General features: G+C 36.6%; 1 protein-coding gene across 1 annotated transcript in view; it reads right to left on the bottom strand.

Annotated features, from left to right (window-relative positions):
- The window catches only part of LOC130453573 (cAMP-specific 3',5'-cyclic phosphodiesterase 4D-like), a 352,871-nt gene extending 331,283 nt beyond the window's left edge, over nucleotides 1-21,588 (bottom strand). Inside the window, exon 1 of the mRNA XM_056820816.1 lies at nucleotides 21,282-21,588. The gene's annotated coding sequence lies outside the window, so the exon portion shown is untranslated. The remainder of the gene's footprint in view (nucleotides 1-21,281) is intronic.
- Between the last annotated feature and the right edge of the window lie 4,047 nt (nucleotides 21,589-25,635).

Below are 25,635 nucleotides of genomic sequence, written 5' to 3'. Positions count from 1 at the left end.
GTTATATATAATAAAACATTCTTTTTTAAAGCTATATAAATGTCCTCTGTTATTATTAAGACATTTAAAGAAGATATTCCAGATGATATTCTTGTTCACATAAGAGTTGAAGAGATACTTGGGTCGGTCCCAATGTCTTGGTTTCTATGATTCTATGTACCCGGATTTCATCCAGTCCAAAGCTCTTTTGACTAAACCATATTTTTATGTGAGCTTCTTAGCCTTTGTGGTTAGTGAAATCTTTTTTGAGCAATATAGCCAATGTCTCAGAAGGCCAAAGGATGGAACATTTGTGCACACCCTAATAAGGAAATTGTGACACCATTAGCAGGAGAGTAATTTGGAACTATGTTCAATGAATTCTAAAATCCTGCATATCCTTTGACTCATCAGTACCATTATTAGGTCTCTATTGCAAACAGATCCAAAAAAGTAAAGGGCCTATTTTTACAAAAATATTTATTTCAGCTATTTTTGTGATAGTGAAGAATTAGGAATTGAGGAGCTGTCCATCAATTGGGGAATGGCTGAACAAAAGTGTAATATATGGTTATGATGGAATATTATTTTACTAGAAGAAATGAGAAACAGGATGATTTCAGAAAAATATAGAAAGATTTACATAAACTGAAGCCAAGTGACATGAGCAGAACCAGAAGAACATCGCATACAGGGACAGCAATAGTTTTTGAAAAACAGCTGTGAATGACCTAGTTATTCTCAGCAATGTAGAGATCAAAGACCATTTCAGGGACTCATGATAAAAAATTCCATCTGCCCTCTGAGAAAGAACTGATAGAGTCTGAATACAGATTGAAACGGGCTATATTTCACTTTCTTTCTACTTTGGGGGGGGGGGTTGAGATCTCTTCCACATAATGACTAATATGGGAAAATGTTTCACAGGATTGTACATATAAAATCTCTATTAGATTGTTTACTGTCTTAGGGTATAGAGAGGAGTGGGAGGGAGGGTGAGAATGAAAGTGATAATTTGGAACTCAAAACTTTTAAAAATGAAAGTTAAAAAGTTGTTTTACATGCAAATGGGGAAAATTAAGTATTAGTAAAAAATAATGGTGGAATAGGAAAATTCTAGGGGCATATAATTAAATTCATCAAGCTTTTGTTAAGGGTACTCTGTGTCAGATATATAGGAAGTAGACTCTACTTTCAAGGAGCTTAGACTCCAATACAAATAATTGTGCAATTAATCTTGTACAAATAATTATATTACAATCAATTGGTAAGCATTTATTCAATGAAATAGAATAGGATAAGTGCAAAGCAGAAGTTGGAGCAAAGTGCTATTTGAGTTTATTCTTATAACTATAGAAATTATTATTACACAGATTGAGATATATTTATATATGGTCATATATGTATATATACATCCACATATGTATATGTATACACATATATGCATATGCATTTTATATAATAGATACATATATTTCCTTATTGCTACCATTGCTTCAAGAATGTTGGAAGAAATATGAAACTGCCAGATACTATACATTATTTCTTCTTCTTTCCCCTTTCCTTTCTCTTTATTTCCCCCTTCTTTCCCTCCCTTCCCCATTTTTCACACAAGAGAAGGTATCTGTGGCCTCAGACACCTCCTAGCTGGGTGACCCTGGAGAAGTCACTTGACCCCCATTGCCCAGCCCTTACCGCTCTTCTGCCTTGGAGCCAATACACAGTATTGACTCCAAGAAGGAAGGTAAGGGTTTAAAAAAAAGTCAGGAATAGGCTAGATACTTAAATTTTTAAATGGTGTTTATTATGCATCTGACACGCATTAGCAAACATGAACATATCTGAACATTAAAAAAGAGAGAAAGAGAGAAGGTATCTGCCCTGAAATCTAGTTCCAGTCCAGGAAAACGCATCTTATCATCTTTAAGAATGGATTAGCCCTATTGACTTCCAGACCTTCCTCAAAGAAGGTCTTGAAGAAAACAAAAAAAGGAAACTGAAATTGGAATTTGATAAGAAAGAGGTGCTGTCAGGGTTTCCAATTGCTATCTGGGCATCAGGGAAGGCAGCCTGGGAGGAGGAGGGAATGAAGGTGAGCAGAAATTGCTACAAATTGTAAACAAGGAGCTCAATCGTCCTGATTGACAGATTCTACCAAGATGGCCCAAGGGAGCCAATTAACGCCTATTTCTATGGTGGGTTTGGCCAAGGAAACCACTGCACTGACACCCACTTGCTCCACCTGCCCCAGAGGTGGGAAGGAAGATTCCTCTAATCAGATTTCCAAGATGTCACTCTAAAGACATGAAAGGAAGTTCCTGCCTGTCAAAACCTAGCATGTGTGACCAGCGGCCACAGGCACCAAGGGAGCCTGTCTATGGAAAAGCGAAGGATGGCTCACTTGAAATCAGTCTTCTTTAGAAGACTGCCTCATCAGAACCAGAGACATTTCCAGAAACAGTCCTTTTTCCAGCTTCCTCCTCTTCTGTTCCTTAAGGTGGGAGCTTTGCCCCTCCTTTGGAATCCTCAGCAGTGACTCCCTCTCATGCCAGGCTCTCATCTGCTGCTGCTGCAGCACGGACCCCAGCAAGGAAATGATTTCCTGAGTGGACTAACAAGCAAATAGAAAAGGGAATCACTGAGGAGAGATGACGGATTTCAAGGCTGAAAAACTGACTGGTTGGTAGGGATGCCCAGTCTCTCAAGACGTAAAAACCTGGTACTTAGAGCCTTCTCTCTACCTGTAATGAGAGAAATATGGAAGAGCAGCTCTTCAGAGTCGTTTAAGCAAACAAAATCTGGCAACGTGTGAGAAGCAGCTCAGCCAAATTGAGGTCTGCAGGATACTCTTCCAGAAGGTGTTGACTGCCTTGAGGCACTCGCTTAGACATCCCAGACAAATCTGCTTCAGGAAGTCTGATAGCAGCAGATCTGGGAGTCAGATGGACCCGGACTCAAAGGCTAACGCAGATAGTTACTCTTTTTATGACACCGCACGGCTCTGCCCACCTTCTATTGCCTCGTCTGTATGATGGGAATAATAATAGCATCGATAGCTCGGAGCTGTTTTAAGCATCAGATTGTGTGTGTGTGTGTGTGTGTGTGTGTGTGTGTGTGTGTGTGTGCATCCACAGCTATACAAACCTATGGACCACTTTACAGACCTTTAAAGCAGCATATAAGGGGCCACTAGTATTAAAATGTCTCTAGCATCTCTTCCAACCCCATTAGTATCATAAAGTCTGCTCTTTAGCCTACCCTCATGCGCCAGCATCTCTTCTCTCCTAGTCATGTGCATACTTGTCCTGCTGTACATCAATAAACACACGCACACATATATATATACATTTAGAGTACAGATGCCATGTGTTTATAGTGCTGATATGTGAGCATGTGTGTATGTACATATAGTAGGCATGCATAAAGCTGGCTAGGAGAGAATAAGTGTGGCAGTACATGAGAGTAGGCTAGTAAGAAAACAGACCTCATCCTCTATCTAACAAGCTTCTGACACTATCTATCTGCACATTTACAGAGAGAGACAGAGACAGAGAGAGGAAGAGAGAGACAGAGACAGTGAGGGAGAGATCATAAAAGGGGGAGGGGGGACTCAAGATGGTAGCCCTGCTTGATGGGAGACCTAAGCATCTTTCCCCCACACTGAGCTTCTGGGATCCCACTTATCACAAAACCTATTAAAGATTTAGATTAACTGGTAAGGCACACACAGAGAGAAAGAGAGAGAGACAGTGATGGAGGGGGGAGAGAAAGAAAGGTGGGAGGGAGAGAGACTAAGTGTTCCAAACTCTTCTAAAGATTAGCGGTGTAGGGTACAGCTAGGTGGCTCAGGGGGTTGAGAGCTAGGTCCAGAGATGGGAAAGTCCTGGGTTCAAATCTGACCTAAGACACTTCCTAGCTATGTGACCCTGGGCAAGTCACTTAACCCCCCACTGCCTGGCCCTCGCCACTCTATTACCTTGGAATAGTTATGATTCTATGAAGGAAGGTCAGAGTTTAAAATATAGATGTAATATAGATATAAGTCAAATAAAGGCTGTGGAGAAGTAAAAAAAAATGCCTTAAGTCTCATCATTCAAGCAATTAGCCTATAAATGTCAAACATTTACATTTAAAGATAAAAGATAATATGGTTTAGGTGGGGTGACACAAAAGCCTCAGACCTTTTTATTTTGATGGATCCATGATTTCAGAAGTTTATATTCTTTGTCTGCCATTGGAGACCATGGCTCCTCCACAGTCTGTCGGCTTGCTATTAGGAGCCCTCTTGCTTAGCTGTCCTTGAGATGATCATAATTTAACTGAAGTTTTATCGCCATTTACCTTTTGGGAAGAAAAGGATGTAATAACATACTTTTCCTATGTCACTTTGAGCCTTTGGTAGGAGAAGCACTTATTTTATGTAGATAAGACTGGCTTTTTTCAAAGGGTAGATGGGTTTCCTTGCTGTCTGAGGCATAAAAAAACCCAATCCAGAGTGAGCTGATATCAAAGGTTCTAGCAGAATTTTCACCGACATACAGTTATGCCTTTCTGACCCCTCAGGACTGATTGTCACAGTGGAATTCCAGAAGTCTTTTATCTGAATTCATATTTTCTTTTTAAACTCAGGAATTTTTTATTAGTTATTAGTAAATTATGTTATTGTTATTAGTAAAATGTAATTTTTTGCCCTGCATGTCCTGATTGCACTTTCATCCCAGCCTGTTTACTCTACTGGCCTGAATTAGGTTTCACACAAAATACTGTCACAGAATAGAAAGTCTTGAGAAAGTGGACAGCAACAAGTCTTATGACTGAATTGAGAAGTCAGATTTCCATTGTAAACAGGAGAGGACCTCCTTAATTCAAAGCTAACTGGTTCTTTGACAAAGGACCATGCATCTTGTTTGGACATCAAAGTAGCTTGAGGTATAATTGATATGATATTTTCTCCAGTGCCCAGATAGTGCTGATGATTTGGTTTTATTAAGAAGAAAGACGATTGCACACATCTTGATGGAGTGAGTAGTAATGGATAATACATAGAAGATATTCAATCTAACTTCATGCTTTCTTCAGTCTCTTGGCATTTCTAGAGAATGGAAAGGGCAAATGGCAAGAGTGTTATTGTTCTCGGAAGTAAGAAGATAAACTTTTTCCTTCTATCTTTCTCTCTCTCCTTTCCTCCCTCTGTAATTCTTTCTTTTGCTCTCTCATTTCCTATTTGGCTTGGTTTTTAATGGAGAATTCTTTGCATGGCTTGGTATCAAGGCAGGCTAATTAATCCAGAATCCTATTTATCAATCCATATATTCTGTGGATTATTGATAAGAACTATATTCTCAATTTATATATCTAACTCAGTGGATTTGCACTTTTTTCTGAACCAGGAATATTCTGGAAAGTTCATATGTTTGCTATTCTACATTTATAATCACTTTCCTTATCTCTTAAATAAAAAGTTCCCATGTGGGAGGAGTTCTGCTCATCAGAAGTACTCATCAACATCTTTGAAGATCTCTTGCACTGAGCCAGAACAAAACTAGGATGCCTTTTCAGGGTCAAAGTTCACCTAATGACCTTATTTAAAGTTAATATTCTATTAATTACATAGAGCTAAGTTATACACCCAAATCTTATTTCAATTAAATACTACTACAAAATAATCTAATGTTTTTAAAAATGCTACATTTAACATTGTAAAATTCTTTGCATTTTTTCTTTCATAAAGTCTCTAATGGGATATGTTCAAAATGTGGATATTCCTCTAGTTCCTTTACTATCTCAACAATGTCATTATACCCTAGCTATATGGCCAGCCTGATGCTGTTCAGTCATTTCAGTCAGGTCCTTTCTCTCTCATCCCATTTGGTGTTTTCTTGGCAAAGAAAGTAAATTGGTTTCCCATTTCATTCTCCAGATAGATGAGGAACTAAGGCAAATAGAAACCACATGTGCAAGTGACTTGCACATGGTCATATAGGTAATAAGTATCTGAAGTCAGATTTGAACTCGTGAAGACGAGTCTTCGTGATTCCAATCCAAGTGCTCTATCCATCAGGCTACCTGACTTCCCCATGATCAGCCTATCTCTTCTATTATATGCATTTAGAATTAACATCTTTTATAACCTTTCATACCCATTAAATTACTCCTCAGTAATTAGCCAAAGACACATATCTTTCCATTGCCATTTGGTGAATGAGAAATTTTACTTTTCTAGAAGATTCCTGGTATTAAGAGACAGTTGGAAGTATACAGCCTGGGATCATGGAAAACACCGCACTTTCCCAAGTGAGATTCTCTATTTAGTTCTTGGCTCAGCTCATCATCTGTTTTCAGTGTTTTTCCAGAATGTGATGAGCTTACTCTGCAAGCTGCTTCTTCAGTTTTATTACATAGGCTGCAGTCTGTTTTTCATCCACTTTGTTTGCGGCTTTTCAGAACAATACCTTTTACACTGCCACAGATTTCGCAGCGGCTTTGCATTACTATAGAGCTCTATGTAATTAATAGAATATTAACTTTAAACAGGATCATTAGGTGAACTTTGACCCTGAAAAGGCATCCTAGTTTTGTTCTGGCTCAGTGCAAGAGATCTTCAAAGATGCTGGTGAGCACTTTTGATGAGCAGAACTCCTCCCACATTATGGCTCATTTCATCAGACTGTTGAACAAGTTATCCCCATAGTCACATTTGTCATAAAATCTTGTATGATTTTGATGTCTGCGTGGGAGGCACCTTGTCTCTGGAGATTCTTTTGTCTGCATTTTGTTCTGCTGAATCAATTTTTAAAGAAATTAATAAACAAGGTAAAGTCAAGATCTTAGGTTTTCTGTGCTTCTCAATCACTTCTCAGTGTTAAAAAGTTTCTTGAATTTAATTTATTAAATTGTAAATATGTGTCCTGTAGTACCATAAGAGAAATTCAATTATGTAAAATAATACTAGATCTGACATCTTTTTATGTATAAATATTGGGGGAGTGCAATAGAGGAAGAGATCACTGTGGAATGATAAGAAGAAAAAACTTTACAAATGAAGGGAAAACTTTAAATAACATATAGTATTTCAAGAAAAAGAGGAGAAAGAAAAAGAATTTCTTACTGAGAGGACATGATGAGCAAAAGAATTGTGGTAAGCAGACACAGATCCATTTGGCCAGAGTGAATAAAATGATCAGTTTGAAAAGTGGGGAATATTAGGGCCAAATAAAGTAAGATTTTACATGTCACAAGGAGTTGTTTGGCCACAATTCTACAGATAATGAGGAATCATAGGCAGAGATACAAACAATTGCCATCCTCACCCTACCACCAAATAAGAGTTTTCAGTGAAACTAGGACAAGAGAGAATAGATGAAAAAATGAGGGATTCCCAAAACGTGACTCTATTTGGGAGCCAGACACTGTCTTCATACATGTTTATTTTCATGACTACGGTAAGTGATTGCATAATGCCTGGACTCTGCTTTAATTCCCTTTTACTTCAAAAAACAAGAATTTGTCACTAAGGATAAGGATTATAGTTTTTCCTTCAGCCTACTGTAACCTGAACCTTGCCCACAGTAGGCACACAAGAAATGTTTGTTGAATTTAATTAGTAGATACAAAAGAAATCTGAAGAAGTACTAGAATGCTAATTATGGCATAACCTCCCCCATCCCAAATCCCTCCCTTTCCAGGCAGCTCCAAATGCACTTAACAGATTGGAATTAAAGAAGACAGACCAGGCAAAATGGAAAAATGAAGGGATGGCACAGCCGCCAAATTCCTTTCAAGGACACACTACTGCCAGCTGAACGAGCAAATGGAGTGGGATTTTTAGGAAAGTGTGAAGTAAGACCGGCTGCCAAAATAGCAACATTCAGTAAACAGTTTACAATGGTCTACATGACTCAAATGTTTCTTTAGAGATCTGGGAATCCAAGGGTCATCTGAGCATCCAGTTTTGATGGTGGCTTCCATATATTTCTTTTTAATATATGTATATGTATTTTTGAAAGTTTCAAAGAAGAATTTATGATGGGCTTTTAAAAAAACAAATGGAACACAATGGAGAGTCATGTTTTTTTAATGCATAGCCTTCTTTGTTAGAGAAGGGTGCATTTGGATTCAGAGAAGGTTGTTTCCATCCTCTCAGGCATGAGTTGAATCATTTCTAAGTCTAATCATTTCTAAGTCTAAGGTGATTTCCCAAGGAGCATGTTTCTCTGAGAAAGAGAGTACCACTGTCCCCACCCCACCCTGGGAAAATCCTGTAGTTAAAAGCAAGTAAGCCTTTCTCCATCCTACCCCCAGTCCAACATTCCATGATCCCCAGTCCCTATGCCTGACTGAGGGAAGCAAGTCAATGAGGCAGGGTGGAAATACTGAGTTTTCTAATGCATCTGCCCTTTCCATGACTAGTAAATGCAACCATGTTTGGCATAATTAGCATCCTAGTACCTCTTTATAGAGTTCTTTTGTATCTACTACTTAGTATTATATATATATATATATATGTATATATATACATATATATATATATTACCAATGGCATGTAATAACAAATATCCATGCAAGTTTTCCTAATTTATATGACCAAATTTATCTCCCTTCCTCTCTTCCCTTCCCCTCCTGGTTCTGGCAGGTGATTTGATCTTCCATATATTTCTTGTCAATACCTTCTTTATCCTCAGGTGACACTGAGGTGATCTAGTACCACCCTGGCATGTGGATGGCATCTAGATGATTTCTTCTTGCACTTAGCCTCTCTTGGGCAAGTTTCAAGTACTAAGAATTCTAAGAGATCTCTCCTGTCCTATTCTTTCTCATCATTAGCTCCCTTTAATTCCTGGTGGTCCAAATAGTTATGACCCCAGCCCCATGTCCCAACCTTACCTCTGAAATACCTTGAACAGACATAGAGGCTAACAATACACTAATATAACCAAGGGGAGGTACTCCCACTGGCCTTTACTGTTCTCTCACAAGGATAAAAAGGACTCCTCCCTAGGTCTATTCAAACCAGTGGAACTAGAATGGAAACACCATTCTATTTGCATCTATTATACAGTCCAGAAAACATCTGAAACTAAGAGAGCAGGTCTGATCAGTCTCAAGCCTCTTCCCCCCAAAAGAATAATCAGAATGAATTAAAAATGTCACCTTGGAGCCATAGCACTGCTGGGTTTATACCCCAAAGCAATAATAAGGAAAAATACATGTACAAGAATATTCATAGCTGCACTTTTTGTGGTGGCAAAAAATTGTAAAATGAGCGGATGCCCTTTAATTGGGGAATGGCTGAACAAATTGTGGTATATGTTGGTGATGGAATACTATTGTGCTCAAAGGAATAATAAAGTGGAGGAATTCCATGGAGACTGGAACAACCTCCAGGAAGTGATGCAGAGTGAGAGGAGCAGAACCAGGAGAACATTGTACACAGAGACTGATACACTGTGGTACAATCAAATGTAATGAACTTCTTCATTAGTGGCACTGCAGTGATCCTGAACAACTTGGAGGAGTCTATGAGGGAAAAAATTATCCACATTCAGAGGAAAAACTGTGGGAGTAGAAATACCAAAGAAAAACAACTGCTTGATTACATGGGTCAAGGGATTATGGCTGGGGATGTAGATTCTAAATGATCATCTTAGTGCAGACATCAACAACATGGAAATAGGTTCTGATCAAGGACACAAGTAATACCCAATGAAATTGCATGTTGGCTGTGGGAATGGTGGAGGGGAGGGAGGGAAATAATGTAAGTATTGTAGCCAAGGAATAATGTCCTAAATTGACTAAATAAAAATTTCTAAAAAAATATAACAAAAATAAGCTGAGCAAGACAGCATCGCTTTTTAGAAAGCCTTCCCAAGTTCCAAGGATACTAGATACCCTCATGACAACATGAGCCCAAAAGTGAGAGCTGAAAGTATGTTTCTTGGATTCTCTCTCAATAAACCTTTATTAAATGTCCACTTTATACAACAGCATTCACTTTTACAGCCCTGTTTGCTGGAAAGGTAATAAAGATTTAAAAAAAAAAAGATACTGCTTCTATAGCAGCAATAACTACAGCAGAAACATTGCAAAAGAACTTTGTTCCTGCCTAGGAGATCAATCAGACATCTTGGCAGCACCAGCAAACAAGGGGGCTTTTTCCCCCCAAATGTGGCATAAGGCAGGAGGTGGGAAGTGAGACCTCGTAGGAAGAACATGCAGATGTTTTAAATGCTGGGTCTATTGTACTCACTAAAACAGTAGGCACATTCCTGTTGGTGAGTACAACCATATCTTTGGGCACTAAAATGATGTAAAAAAGCCTGAATAGATCAGTAATATAGTTTCAAAAACTAGATGTTGTGTTACAATATTTTAGTAGATAATTATAATTTCTTTGGTAAGAGAAGATGATTTTAAAAGGTGGGAGTGGATTAGGTTTATTCAAATGTTATTGACAGATCCCTGGACATGAGAAAAATTATTCCTGATCCTCAGATGACATTTTAACTCATTTCTTCATCTCCTAGGATCATTGACTAATTACTGAAAGTTAGAGGTCACCATGTCCAACCACTTTGTGGTTCTAGAAAAGTATATGAGGCTTGGAAAGGTCTCAAGAGAGATGTGCCCAAGGATACAGAATGGAAGAGCTAGAAGTGGGGCCCTGATATTCAGATTCTTAATTCAGTGTCATGTTGACTCCACTGCAGGCTAGAGAGACTGTATGGATCATGTGACACCAAGAGCAAGAGCAGAACTGAAGACATATTGGGGGCAGTTGAGGAAGGAGAAATGGCATAAAAGATGAGGTTAAAGTCTTTGCTCCTTTATCTGGACCTGTTTCCAAATGGAATTTTATTCTGATTTTTTTAAGGTTAATTCTTAGATTACGTTCTATGAATTTCAGTCCTCGGGGTAAGACATCTCAAAAGATATTTCCTTCCTATATGCTTTCTAGGGCTTCCCATACAATGGAAGCAAGGAAACAAGGAAGACAGTTTTTTTGCATTGCTAGTAAAAAGACAGAGGTCATTGGTTTGTAGATTTAGAGCTGGAAAAGTTCTTGAATTATTGAGTAATAAAATGAGTAAACTAAGGCACAGAGTGGTCAAGTGACTTGTCTTGATATTCAATCCAAGAAATAGCTCCGTCTTCTTTATCAGTTTCCAAAGGCCACAAGATGCAGTTTCTTCCTCCTCTACTTTTTCCTCTAATAATGAAACAGAGGTAAGAGGCAATTTTTTTTTTAATTTGGTCAATTTCAAACATTATTCCTTGGTTACAAAAATCATTTTCTATTCCTCCCTCCCCTCCTCCCATAGCTGATGGGCAATTCCACTGGGTATTACATGTGTTCTTGATCAGAACCCATTTCCATGTTGTTGGTGTTTACACTAGAGTGATCATTTAGAGGCTACATCCCCAGCCATATCCCTTCGACCCCTCTAGTCAAGCAATTGTTTTTCTTTGGTGTTTTTTCTCCCACAGTTTTTCCTCTGAATGTGGATAGTGTTCTTTCTCATAGATCCCTCCGGGTTGTTCAGGAACGCTGTATTGTCACTAATGGAGAAGTCCATTACATTCAATTGTACCACAGTGTATCAGTCTCTGTGTACAATGTTCTCCTGGTTCTGCTCCTTTTGCTCTGCATCACTTCCTGGAGGTTGTTCCAGTCTCCATGGAATTCCTCCACTTTATTATTCCTTTGAGCACAATAGTATTCCATCACCAAAAGCTACCACAATGTGTTCAGCCATTCCCCAATTGAAGGGCATCCCCTCGTTTTCTGAATTTTTGCCACCACAAAGAGCGCAGCTATGAATATTCTTGTACAAGTCTTTTCCCTTATTATCTCTTTGGGGTACAAACCCAGCAGTGCTATGGCTGGATCAAAGGGCAGACAGTCTTTTATCGCCCTTTGGGCATAGATCCAAATTGCCCTCCAGAATGGTTGGATCAGTTCACAACTCCACCAGCAATGCATTAATGTCCCTACTTTGCCACATCCCCTCCAGCATTCATTACTTTACTTTGCTGTCATGTTAGCCAATCTGTTGGGTGTGAGGTGATACCTCAGAGTTGTTTTGATTTGCATCTCTCTGATTATGAGTGATTTAGAAAACTTTTTCATGTGCTTATTAATAGTTTTGATTTCTTTGACTGAAAATTGCCTATTCATGTCCCTTGCCCATTTATCAATTGGAGAATGACTTGATTTTTTGTACAACTGAGGTATTTCCAGATCTCCCCAAATAGGTAGTACCTTACCCCACAAATCTCTGAGTATCTATTTTGCAGGTATATTTATTTATTTACACACACACACACACACACACACACACAGAACATACCTCTTGTCTTCCCCAATATAATATATGCTCTTTGGGGTCAGTGACTATTTCATTTTTAGTTTTGTATCCCAACATTTAATGTAAAACTTGTGGCATAATAGTGACCAAATAGCAAATATTTGTTCATTGATCCAGTGACTGTTGATATTGTTGTTCCCCTGTGATTTGTGTATCCCTCAGGGAGATTTTGGGTGCTTTTGTGCCACATATTGCTTGAAGTCTTGAGCACAGAAAACACTGAAGAGTTTGGGTGATAAAAACTTTCTTTCACGAGGTCAGCGCCAGCTGTGTCCTTGATAACACCTCCTAGTGAGCCCTTGTTAGATATCGAACAAGGTGATACAATTTCAGAACAAAAAGCTCCGGTTCTTTCTCATGTTCTTATAAGGCAAATATAATTGAAAGGATGAAAGGAACAGCACATAAATATGTGACAGAATAAACCCTTGTCTATACTTCTGACTGAGGACCTTGAGAGCAGAGGCAGGATCAGGGCAGACAAAGTAGGCAACCCCTTCTGTGAGGACAACACACAGAATCAGAGCGGTGATGGAATATAACAAAGGACACTTTTTGTTATGGATTTTTTACACATGCAAATTTTTAATGAGAAAACCTCATTCTTAATGACATATTAGAATTTATTTCTATAAATCAAAAGGCTGGAAAAATGGGGCTCCAGGGGACAGCGATAGCCTGGGGGTAGAATTTCTGAATCTTAACAAGGACATCTTGTCCTGTGCTCTGTTTTATTGTTCTACAGTCATTTCAGTCATGTCCAATTTTTAATGACTCTAGTTGGAGTTTTCTTGGCAAAGATACTAGAGTGGTTTACCATTTCCTTCTCCAACTCATTTTACATGTGAGGAAACTGAGGCACACAAGGATAAGTGGCTTGCTCAGGATCACACAACCAGTAAGTGTCTGAGACCAGATTTGAACTCAGGAAGATGAGTCTTCTCTCCAGGCTGGCATTCTATGGACTGTGTCATCAGTGCTCAGTATGAGATTGATCTTATTCTATTCAATATTTGGTGTTGTTTGACACACATTGTCCATGTGAAAAGCTTAGAAAATGGTATGAAACTGAGAGACCAATGGGTTGCGATTTACTTGAGGTTGGTTTATTCTAGAAGAGAAAAATCTCTTTTTCATAACTCTGAGCTTGATTTTGACAACACTGACTGTCAATATGAGCGGACTCTCATCCTTATTCTTGGCAGAGGTGGGATATACAAAAGAAGGACCTTCAAAATGGGAGAAGGTTCATTTTCAAAGCTATTGTGAGGTGACATAAAAATCCTTTCTACACACTCTGAACATGTGGATGTATTCTAAGACGTGGAACCCAGACCAGTACCCAATTCCCAACTCATTGTCTGTCCATGAAAAATTCACAAGATCTTTGCTTCCCTCAGTCTAGATATAATATTCCCACTAAAGCAATCTAAGTGCATGATGGCCAAAGACAATGCCTATTTAGAACCAGAACTTATTTGTAGGGAGCAACTATTTGGCTCAATAGATTAATAGCCAAGACTAGAGACAGGAGGTTCTGGGTTCAAATTTGACCTCAGATACTTGCTAGCTGTGTGACCCTGGACAAATCACTTAACCTCCATTGTTTATCCCTTACCACTCTTCTGCCACGAAACCAATACACAGCATTAATTCTAAAAAAGAAGGTAAATATGCAAAAACCACTTATTTGTAAAGGAAATACATATATATATACAAAAGAATGCATGTATGTATATGTATATATATAAATATATTGATATATGAAATATATATTGAAAGGCGCATGTTGAATGCAAGGGAATAGTGTCACTGATACCTACAAAATATGAAAAGACATAAGGGAAGAGCTCCAGTATGTTTGATAGATTATTTTTGGAAAATGGAGACACTATGAAAATGAATCATGAATGGAAAAAAGCATAGAGAGGCTATAAATTACACTGAAGAAAGGAACAAATGGAAAAATAAAGCTATAAATAAACATATATAGATAAATATATGTATTTATTAAATATGTATGTAAACATCTGCATGACATGCATATATGTTGTGTATTATTTGTATTATGTGTTATTTGTCATGTTGTGTCTTATTTTCACATATGTACATGTATCATATACAACATAATATTATATAGACATATTTTAATAGGGTCTATTCTTCCATCAAAAATATTTCATTCACAAAAGCTTTCCCACCAAAATTTCACTGATAGTTATAAAATCTAATTTCTATAATTATTATCTCTAATCTATTTTGCTAATTATAGACTATAAGTATTTGCATATTAACTTCTAAAGCTATGTATATTATTGTCCCCTTCTTAAATATTTTTAAGAAGTCTCCTTTAAATTAACAGGATTCTCCATTTATCTTTTTGTCAGACTTACTCTCTATGAAAATTGACTTAATGGATATCAACAAGCAATTATCTCCCTTCTCATTTATTTTCAATGTAAAGTCCTTAAAAACTGGATCTGTCTGTCTCCAGGCAAACATTCTTCCCTGATTTATTAGACTCTTTTGTTATAAAGGGGTCTGTGAACTTGAAAGTTTAAAAAAATAACCATTCTTCAGTACAATGTTCTTTGTATTCCTACATCTTTTATTTTATACATTTAATTTTTTTTTTATTCTGGCATGTCCACTTTACTTTACCACATGTCCGGCTTTACCACACCACCAAAGGAGTCTATGACCCAGAAAAGATTAAGACCCTGAAGTAAACCATAACCTACAAAGAACCAAGGGGATGCATTTGGAACCATAGCAGGCAGAAAAGCATCTGATTCTCCAGGACTCTAGAGTGTAAAGACTAGGTGGGGTATGGGGGCCACATCAGTATTGGGTGCAACAACTTCCGTAAGAATGCAGAACAAAGTGAAGGAGTATAATCAGGGTCTGCTTCTTGGAGGAAGCAGAAGGTAAAATGTTCCTTGACAGATAAGAAGAATGTCAAGAGAGAGGGGTCATAAGTAGGCTATTCCAGAAAAAAAAAATGGCATAAACAAAGACATTATAGCAAAAAATGCGTCTGGGAGATGTCAACCAGACTGGCATAAAAGGTTTATGGGAGAAAGTGCAGAGGGAAGCTAAGAAAGCAAGAAAGGACCAGAAAGTGAAGAACTTTGATTTTATAAGCCAAGGTGTTTTTAATGGGATGTTATAGGTAATGGAGAGCCATTCAGAGTATTGGAACATGGAAGTAACCAGATCAGAATTGTAGATTGCTACAGTTCACTTCATGGCCATATATAGAACCTTCCAATACAAAACATTTTATTTATTTTTATTTAAATATTTATATTATACATACACCTTTGTAATAGGGTTGGATTGGAAGGAGAAAAGTCTGGAGAAAGAAAAAAACGAATGCTATTTCATAGTCTCGTTATATGGCTAAACTTATCGATGTCGTGGACTTCTCTAGTGAAAAGACTATGGACCCCTTTTCAGAATAAAGTACAAAATAAAATACATAGGATCACTAAGGAAACCAAATATACTGAATTATAATGACCAAAATATAGTTTTTTAAAGTTCATAGGTTCCAGGTTAAGGGAATGAGAAGCTTGGATAGTAGCCTGGGAATAGAAAGAGTTAGAGATATTAAAAAAAAAAGGCTTATGAGGCAGAATAATCAACAAGACCTGGAAATTGTTGGGATATCACTCTGTCAACAAGCACTTATGACGGACTGAGATTTGCCAGGCTCTGTACTACATGTTGGAGATACAAAGGCAAAAAGAAAGATAGCTCTTACCCTCAAGAGCTGACATTCAAATAGGAGGAGACAATATCCAAAAAGGAATGCAGGATGGAAAATTAAGGGGAAATGTTTTAAAGGGGTGAACTGAAAGGTGAAAACATGAAAGACTTAATTTGTATGAATATATTAGTCTCCTAGATGATAACTTCTGTGATGCAGAGATGGTGAGGAGATACTAGGGCCCTTGTGGATGGGATTTATTATGTAGACATAAAGAAAAGTCAACTAAAATTATAAGAGATTTGTGATTTACATTTATATTAAATCTTCTTTTTCTTCATATGGAGAAATGTGTGTTTTATTTAGTTTTGTAAATTTTGGAATAAAAAAAGATGTTTCAGAGGGATGGAAGACCTAATCTCTGATACTCTTAACTGGGAGAAACATACATATTAAAAGTTGGTCAGTTTCAGGTTAATTTAAATCATAAAAAGAATAAAATAAAAGTGAGGAGAGGTTGGGGGTAAATGGGTATTTAAGGTGGAAAGCTGGTTATAGGATAATCCTTCTTTGTTTCTATATATTGGAATGCAATTAGGCATCATTGATTAAAAACATAAAGGTGTAGATGGTGGTGGTGTAGATTAATAGCTAGCATTTAAACAACACTTTAAGATTTACAAAGTACTTTCATGAATATCTCATTTCATTCTAATAACAATCCTAAGAGGTAAGTGCTTTATTATCACTGTTTTATGGGTAAGGAAACTGAGACATACAGATTAAATGCCTTGCCTAGAATCACAGAGCTACTAAGTGTAGGGGAACATATTTGGAGTATCCCTGACTACATGTCCAGTGCTCTATCTGCCTGTATTACAGAATAATCTCTCCCTTCTCTCTTCCTGCCCCTATAGAAACATGTAGTTTCAATTACATGAAATATTGGGATAAAACGTATTTTCTCTTCAATGGCCCTTTTCTGCTTTCTTTATGTTGGATCTTATGTTTGATTTTATTTTTGTTAAATCCGAACTTGTTATATAAGTGAAACAGAATATCCATCACTGTGAAAAATGTCATCCAGGTATTTCCCACAGTAGAATCTTTCAGTGCTATGGCATGACAGTAAAAGCATCCTGAATACAAAAGAGGGAATATTCTTTTCTATTATTCATGTCCAGGTACACAATGTTCAATTTTGAAAACAAATCTATGGTCTTTTCTATTAAAGTAAGTTTTGCATCACAGTTTTCCCACTGCAAGTATTGATATTAAATCTGTGATTTTTCATGTGGTAATCTCTACTTTTTGCCCTTGTCAAGTGTATCCCCCACAGAAATTTAGCCTGTCCACTATTGATACAGAAAAAATTCTAAAAAATTTTCTCTGAGGACCATACCTGCAACCATGATGTTGTAAATCATTCCTTTGTGAGGACGACAAAGGTTGACTGGAGGAAATGTTTTTGATGCAATTTTTCTTTGTAATGAATACAATATATTATATTTATAATTTGTTCTCTACAGTATGATTTGAATCATTAAGACAGAATTAATTGTTATGGTTGGGGCTTGTCAAATATATCTACGAGGTAAATGGGAAAACTCTTGGAACAACCACCGTATCAGAAATGAGGACTAGATTAAAAATGAATGGTCTTATCAAAGACCCCAGAAAACTGACCTCATATGACTGAGGGCCATTAAATACGATCATACACATGAAATCTCCAAAAAAAGAGAACATAGATTTAATGTATTCCTCCCCTTCTGTTATATTTCCATGGATTAGCCCATTAGTAGAGGTATATTGATAGATTATTTGGTTGGCCCTGGTCCTATGCCTTTGAGAGGGTAGGGGTAAAGAGGGAATTTGGTTGTTTGCAGAGAAAATATTAAAACCATGTAAGCCTCAAGAGTTCAATAAAATTACTACATTCCCTGAATTTTCTGGAAAATTTCCATTATATAGGTACCTATCAATAGCAGTCACAACCCTTCCCTTTTTTCTCAAATGTCCCAGATATATACCATGCCCTAAATGTTGGTAATGGTGGCCTAAACACAATTCATGGGATGGCAGCTTATTGTCTTTCTCTGAGGTACAGAGCTAATGTAAGGTTTAGTTAAGTGTGTGTACTAGACAACATGTTCTCCTATAGCAGGAAAAAGTCTTCTTTCTTCATGCTTTTTCCTCTCAAAGGTTTTACTCTATGGGTTTTGTTTTTAAATATCCATGTTTATTTATTACCATCAGATATTTTCTCCCATATACATAGAAGAAAGCATTTACCTTACTGTCAGTGAAAATGCAGAAGGAATTTGGAGAGGGATAATTCTTATTTGTGAAAGATATTCTCAAAAAAAGTATTAAACATGGTCACTTATTTTCATTATGCTATCTTCTTCAATATAACCAAATGATGAGACCAGAAAGGAAAATTTATTTCCTACATTCTGGAGTCTAATGGTGGTGAGCCCCACTAAAGGAAAATCAAACATAAGAGCAAGAAGGATCACTGAGTAAAATTCAAATAATTATAAAAAAATAAAGGATCATTCTACTAGTTAGTCTCAAGTCTTCCTGGAATTACCATAGGCTTCCTCAGGCCAATACGAGATGAGCAGAAAAGCCTTGTAAATCATATGCTATCAGGAAATATTTGTGAAGTCTTAAGTCTTCCCGTTATGATAACCCAAAGCCTTCCTTGATAAATGAGTAAAAAATGAGGAGGAGTGAGCCCTTTTGAATTCAGTTCCTGAAATACCAGAACTGTTTCTATTTCCTCTTTTATATGTGGCCTACAATATACGAAGAAAAAAAAACTGAGGCAAACAGAAGATAATTTCTACCTCAAGGAATTCAATCCAGTTATATACTGGGCATAAAATAATTTGAGAATAGTATTTTTATATTAAAGACAATCTAGAGAACATCAGCTAAAAAAGAAAATCACATAGAGAATAATCATAAAATCACATACAAAATAAGAGCTAAATCTTATGGTATCAAGTATAAACAGTATGTGGTAGTCAAGGGATTTTCCTTTCTGAAGAATATGGCACTTGATTTGGTCCTAGAAGGAAGAATAGGATTTAGAATGAGAAAGAGGAAAACAGGTGGTTTTGAGATGGCTTATTAGTTCAGAAAAAGGATCAAAGTGGAAATGGATAGGGTTTGTGTGTCCTGTCTATAGTTAAAGGATTCACATAACTGGTTTTTAAAATAAAAAAAAAAACCTTAGAGTAAGGTAAAGATAACCATTAGATAATTTTCTCCCATAAAAAGGAAGAAAAAAGTTACCACAATATATGTAAAAATCAAGAGAATTTTACCATTCTTATTTGTGAATTTCATTCACAAAAAATTACTAAACATGGTTACTTATTTTCATCATGCTATCTTCTTTAAAAAATGGGGAAAATCCAGAGTCCAGAGGAGATATCTACACCTGGACATAGAACTGACGGCCCTCACATCACATTGTCCTCATAAGTTTTCAGCAATTCATTCATTTATTCATTTACTGTTTACTAGCCAGGAGTGAAAATTTGCCCATACTGTGTTACCAATATTAAATATACTATAGCAAATACATTTGCAGAACATGAATTGTAAAACTAACATTTCTTCAAAAGGCCTGATGTTAGATTTCTTTGGAGAAATAAAAGGTCACAGAGACCTTTATCAGAAGCACAGAAGAATGTCTACTAAAACGCCGTCACTGCTACCTGCAAATGCATCCAAGTCTTTAAACTGAAAAAGGAGAAAAAGATCTATGTATATGCACCACACTGGACACCACAGAGAATAGCAACTATGACCCAAGGAAAAAAGCATTTGAAATACCCATCATTTAAATAAAATTTTTAAAGAAAAGAAAGAATTCACCAGTAAAATAGCCTTAAGATCATCATGAACAAATGCACAAAAGTGTGGGCTAGCAATCATGATCTCAGAAAAAAATAAAAGTAAAAGAGAGACACAATTAAAAAGAATAAGAAGGGAAACTACATCTTGCTAAAGGGAACTATAGACATAAAGTAAAATCAATACTCAATATATATGCATCAAATGATGTAGCATCCAAATTCTTAAAAGGAAAAGTTAAATTAATTAAAGGCGGAAATAGTAAAATAATATTTAAAAATGTAGTTGAGGAAGCTGTGGAAATCAGAGGTTTGTTGCTCTGTCCAGGGTCACACAACTAGTAAATGACTAAGACTGTATTTGAATGCAGGTCTTCCTTACTCCAGACCTAGTGCCCCAGGAATCTGCACAACCTGAACCCTCCTCTTACCATGCAGTCAATAGACAACAAAAATTCATTAAGCATTTAGCATATACCAGGTACAATGAATACCTCTGGTTTCCAAGGTAGAAAAGGCGTTTGGGAAGAAGTGACCATTCCTCCTTACAACCTGTGTTAGAGTTGAAAAAAATACTCAAGTATAATTTTGTCATTCACTAAAGTTTAGGGGACAGCATGTTTTAAAGACTTTAGAGAAAAAATAGGTAAGGTCACTATGACCTAAAAATTCTACATGGGAAATGATTCCAGGAGGAGGAGAATTAAGATTAAATCTCAAGATTAAATCAGAGGCTAGAAAAAGTTTTATGAAAAAAGGAAAGAGACAACTTTGACATTAGAAGCAATAGCAAGTAGTTTAGAGGAATAGAAAGGTATGGCATAGTCCCACAGTCCTATAATAATAGCATCAGGAACTGTTTAAAAAATAAAATAAAAGAGAGAGAGAGAAGAAGAAGATTTGTACCCCCCAAAGGGAGGTTTGGGCTTTTGGTAAGGAGATGGGAAGAGAGGAGAACCCCCCTTCACAAAATGGGGTTAAGGGGAGACAGCAGATGTAATGGGTTGGCTCAGAGTTAGGAGAGGGGGTTTGAAGATTTTCCCCCTTCTGCCTTCCCTCCTTAGCTAAAGCTGCTCTCCCCAATTTGCTCTTGTCCCTCTACCTAAACTACTCGAGACCCAAAAGGTCTTCCCTTGATCCATTCACTCACACTCAGCTTGGGGAACAGATAACTTTAATGTTAACTCAATCAGATAATACAAAAGGAATAGCGGGCAGGGAAGAATGGGAAAAGGAAAGTGGGAAAAGGGGGTCCCAGTCTCTATCTAAACCCTTTTCCTCCTTCCTCAAGTTTGGGGGAAACTCAGGCCTTGGCAGCCTGAGCCCCCCTCAGAGAAAGTCAGGTTGACTCACCCCTGGAAAACAGCAGTTGAGGTAAAGTCTGCTCAGGTGTCTCTTCAGAAAATCCCTTCAATTGGGAAGTGTTGGGGGGAAAGATTTCCAGTCACCAGCAGGAAAAATGGGTAACCATCCGGAGAAAGTCTTTATCCACCTTCTCTCTTCGACATCAGATGGAGAGACCCTCACTGCTCTCCAGCCAGAGTCTTCTTCCCTCAGGATTTTCAATCCTGGGGCCCCTCCCCGTCGAGGTGATCAATTTCATATACTCTTCAGACTGGCACTTTTTTCGAGTGCCAGCCTCTATCACAGAAGACAGTGGAAAACTATAAGAGAAGTCAATAGGATAAATAAATTCAAAGTTGTTTTCTTTCTAGTTGGAGTATTTTTTCTTCTACTATTTCAGGTTCTTAATTGTGAACTCAAAATCCATTAAAATTGAGTACAGTGGTTAACATGTATGAATAATTTTCAAAGATAACTGTAAACTACTCATAATCAAGATTTTAAAATCTTGAAAATCACAAATAGTAAGAAAAAAACATAAATTGAAACAAAGTTCCACTTTCAATCTATAAAATCTGCAAAGATGATGAGATGAAAATAGTCAATATCAGAACCACAAGAAGGCATATACAGAAAAACATACTGGAAGAACTTTGAAATATTCCAATCACCCCTGAGAAAAATGTTAATGTGAGAAAAGCCAATAAACTAGGCATTCCTTTTGATCCAGTGATTTCAAGGAGCTCTAAGATAGACGAGTCCCATATTTACCAAAATATTTATAGTCTCAATTTTCGTTATAGCCAAAAATTTAAAAACAAAACAGGTGCCCATTCATTGGAGAACACTTGAACAAACTATGGTGGTATACCAATGCAATGGAATATTATTTAATTCTTTAAAAAATAATGAAAGTAAAGAATTCAGAGGAATTTGGCAAGATTTTTATGAATGGATTTTAAGTGAATAAAGTAAAACCAAAGAAATAGTATATATGATGACTATGCTAGATTGAAAATCTCCCTAAAAGATATTGAACTCCTACTAGAAGATAACTGCTATATTGGTTCCAGAGGAGAGATTACTAAATATACATCTCTCCTCTCAAAAGATAGATAAGGAACTATGGGTACAGTGTTATAGATTCTGTCAAATACAAATACTGCGTCAGTTGGTTTTGTTTCGTTCCAAAGACAACTTAAAATTAGCCCCCCAAAAAGTGATCTGTTCAATTTTTATGCAAAAAAGTATGATATTTTATTTATTATATGAATATGAAGAAGAAAGAAATGAAGAGACAGAGAACAAAACTGAGAGAGACAAAATACTTCATGGCTTCCCCATTTGAATATAAATTCTTTGTGAATAGAGATTATTTCATTCTTTATACTTGTATCCAAAACTTCTAGCACATAATAAGTACTTAATAAATAGGTGCTGATATGTTAATAATAAAAAGCATAATAATAAAGCATTCACATTCATAAATTAGTGGTTACATATCAGGTGTCGTTTAAGAAATTCACAAATCCTAACCTACTATCTACTATTAGCCTGCCACAAACTGCTTTCCCCTCTTGCCCAGCCAAATAGTTTCATCATTAGAATTACTCCTTTAGACTAAGACACTGTATGCAGATAAACACAATTATAATGCACACCATACTTTGCAGGATGGCTGTATTCTCCAAAGTATATGTTGAGTGGTTGAGCCCATTGATTAGTCAATTATTTCCTTGGAAATCTGAGATCAGAGTCTAAGTGATGGAATACAATATAGGTGCATTTATACTTTGCACAATGGATTAGGAGTACAAGGTACTAGCTGGAGAGTTACGGGCAGCCAAGGGAAAATATGAAGGTACTCATTTGTTGGTGAGTATGGTTTGTAAAAATTTTATTTTACCTCCTCCACTATTCTGTCTATGGATTATATCAGTGATACTATTCAATATCAATGAAATAAAGATCTTAACTATATTACTTATGGTAATAGGAAGAACTTCTTGTCTTAATTAACAAGGCTAAATTTTATAATAAATTTAAAAATAAATGCATTTTAAAATTTATAGATGTTTTGTATGGCTTCACGTGTATAATTGATATCATATTGCTCAACTTCTCAATGGATGTGAGGTCAGGAGAGTGTTAGAGAATTTGAAACTCAAACTTTTTTAAAATGAATGTTAAAAAGAAGGGCACAAATGTCAGAAGCAACATAATTGTACTTGTAATGTCCTCTTAAACCAAGAATTAAATTGTCCTCTTGATATAAAGATGTTTGGATAATACAAAGCTGAAAGAAAATTGAAATTCAACAATTCCATTATTAATGTCCCCAGGGAAAAGATTAGTTATGGTTAGGAATAAATGTTAAGATAGAAAGGAGATGCCTAAATCATCCCAACAACCAACATCTATATTTTATAACTATATTTTCTGAACACTTTTAATTGGTTGTTGGAATTTTTATGTCCCAAAATGTAAACGCTGCACAGATTTTTTAACAGATGCAATGCTGAATAAATCATTGTTCCCCAATCAGCCTGTAGAAAGTTGTTTTAGTACAAGTCAAATATGGATGAATTAATTAATCCAAGAAGACTATCTCCCTAAAAGAAGAAGAAGAAGAAAAAAACAACTCAAACCAGTACCACCATAGGAACTCAAGAGCTAAAATAATGTAATTTCATAATTAGCTTTGGGAACAAGAACAATCTAAAGGTCTAATGAATCTTGTGCATCATATAGTGCTAAGTTCAGATAATGTTGACTATGAATCCAAGCATGATCTTCCAGTGGATGAGATTATTTGGCAAGGTATCCAGGGTTTTATGAGAGTATCTCCTTACTCAGAAAAGCATAATTCACAAGTACACACTATTGTTACCTGCAATCATGCCTTGACTGACAATATTCAGAGGATGTAGAACTCTCAATGTAGAATTCCAGGACACAGAATATGTGTAGCAGAAGTCAGTGAGGTTATTAGCACAGAAATTAGTACGTGTTATCTAATTTAAATATCTCATGTTGCAGAGATTGCTAAAGAGGTCTTGTCATCACAGTCACTTACATATAGTGTTAAATACTATGAGCAACTTCATTATTTCCTTGCCCTAATTTGATTCAACCAACATTTATTAAGGACTTAGAGTATGCAAAGTGCTTTGATGGAGTTTCAGGGGGAAAAAATGGTTCAATTTCCGCCCTCAAAGTGTTTACATTTTAGAGGTGAAGAAGAGAAGGGATATGATGCACATACAGATGGCAATGAGTGATGAGGGTCAAAAAGACTCTAGGTATTTTTGAGGAAAGAGAAATAACTTCCCAGATTTAGGAAGAAGAGAACATTGAATCAGAGAAGTCTATATGGATTAGGTGATGCCTGACCTGAAGAGTAAAAGAAGATAAGGATTCTGAAAGACAAAGACAAGAAGGGAGTAAATACAAGGTATGGGGAATAATCTTCAAATGCCCAGAGACAGGATAAAATGTATCAGGTTCCAAGAACAGCTAGTAGTCTAGTCATTGGAAGAATGCAAATTTTGTGAAGGTGGAAGTAATATGAATTATGTTAGTAAGTGACTTTAAATGCCAGATTAAGAAAATTATATTTTCACCATAGAAGCAATAGGGAGTTACAGAAGGTATTTGAGCAGGAAAGGAACTTCAAAATTGTACTTAGGAAGATAATTTTGACATCTGTGAGAAGGATGGATAAGGGAATTGTTAGCCAAGAAAATCAATTTGGAGGCTATTAGAGTACTTTCATCATGATATAATAAAGGGCTAAACTGGAGCCATGACCATGTCACTGGAGAGGTGACAGACACAAAATTTGTAAATAGAATTGATAGTATGACAATTATAGCCTAGGATATGGGAAAGGCGAAATAAAAACCTTTGAAACTGAGCAAATGAGAAAATGATGGTGACAAAAATGATGTGAAATTAGTGGAGGGAAAGATTTTAAGTTTAACTCTTTACATGCTATCTTGGAATTCTGGAGGGAATGAAAAGTCATTTGGAAATATGAAGGCCTGACTTTAAGGGAGAGTTTGGGGTTGTAAAGAGATTTGCCTAGCTGTGATCATGGAACTCATGGAAGCAGCTGAGATTTTTAAAAGGGGTTAGGGGGACAGGAGAGAAAATTAATAGAAAAGAGAAAACAGCCCATGTCTCTCACAAAATTCCCATTCTTTTCCATGTTCTCCAATGTCCTGTCATCTGTTTCTTCATCTCTTCCTTCATCCTTTCATCTCTTTCTTCAACAATAATATGGTAGAATTGTCATTGAAACAATCACAGGTGATGCCAAGAAGACTCATCTTTTGTGAGTTCAAATCTGGTATCAGATACA

Source organism: Monodelphis domestica, chromosome 3 (assembly GCF_027887165.1).
Source record: "Monodelphis domestica isolate mMonDom1 chromosome 3, mMonDom1.pri, whole genome shotgun sequence".
In the NCBI taxonomy this organism is placed as follows: Eukaryota; Metazoa; Chordata; class Mammalia; order Didelphimorphia; family Didelphidae; genus Monodelphis; species Monodelphis domestica.
The sequence above is the reverse complement of the archived record's forward strand: the minus strand, read 5'-3'. Positions and strand labels throughout refer to the sequence as shown.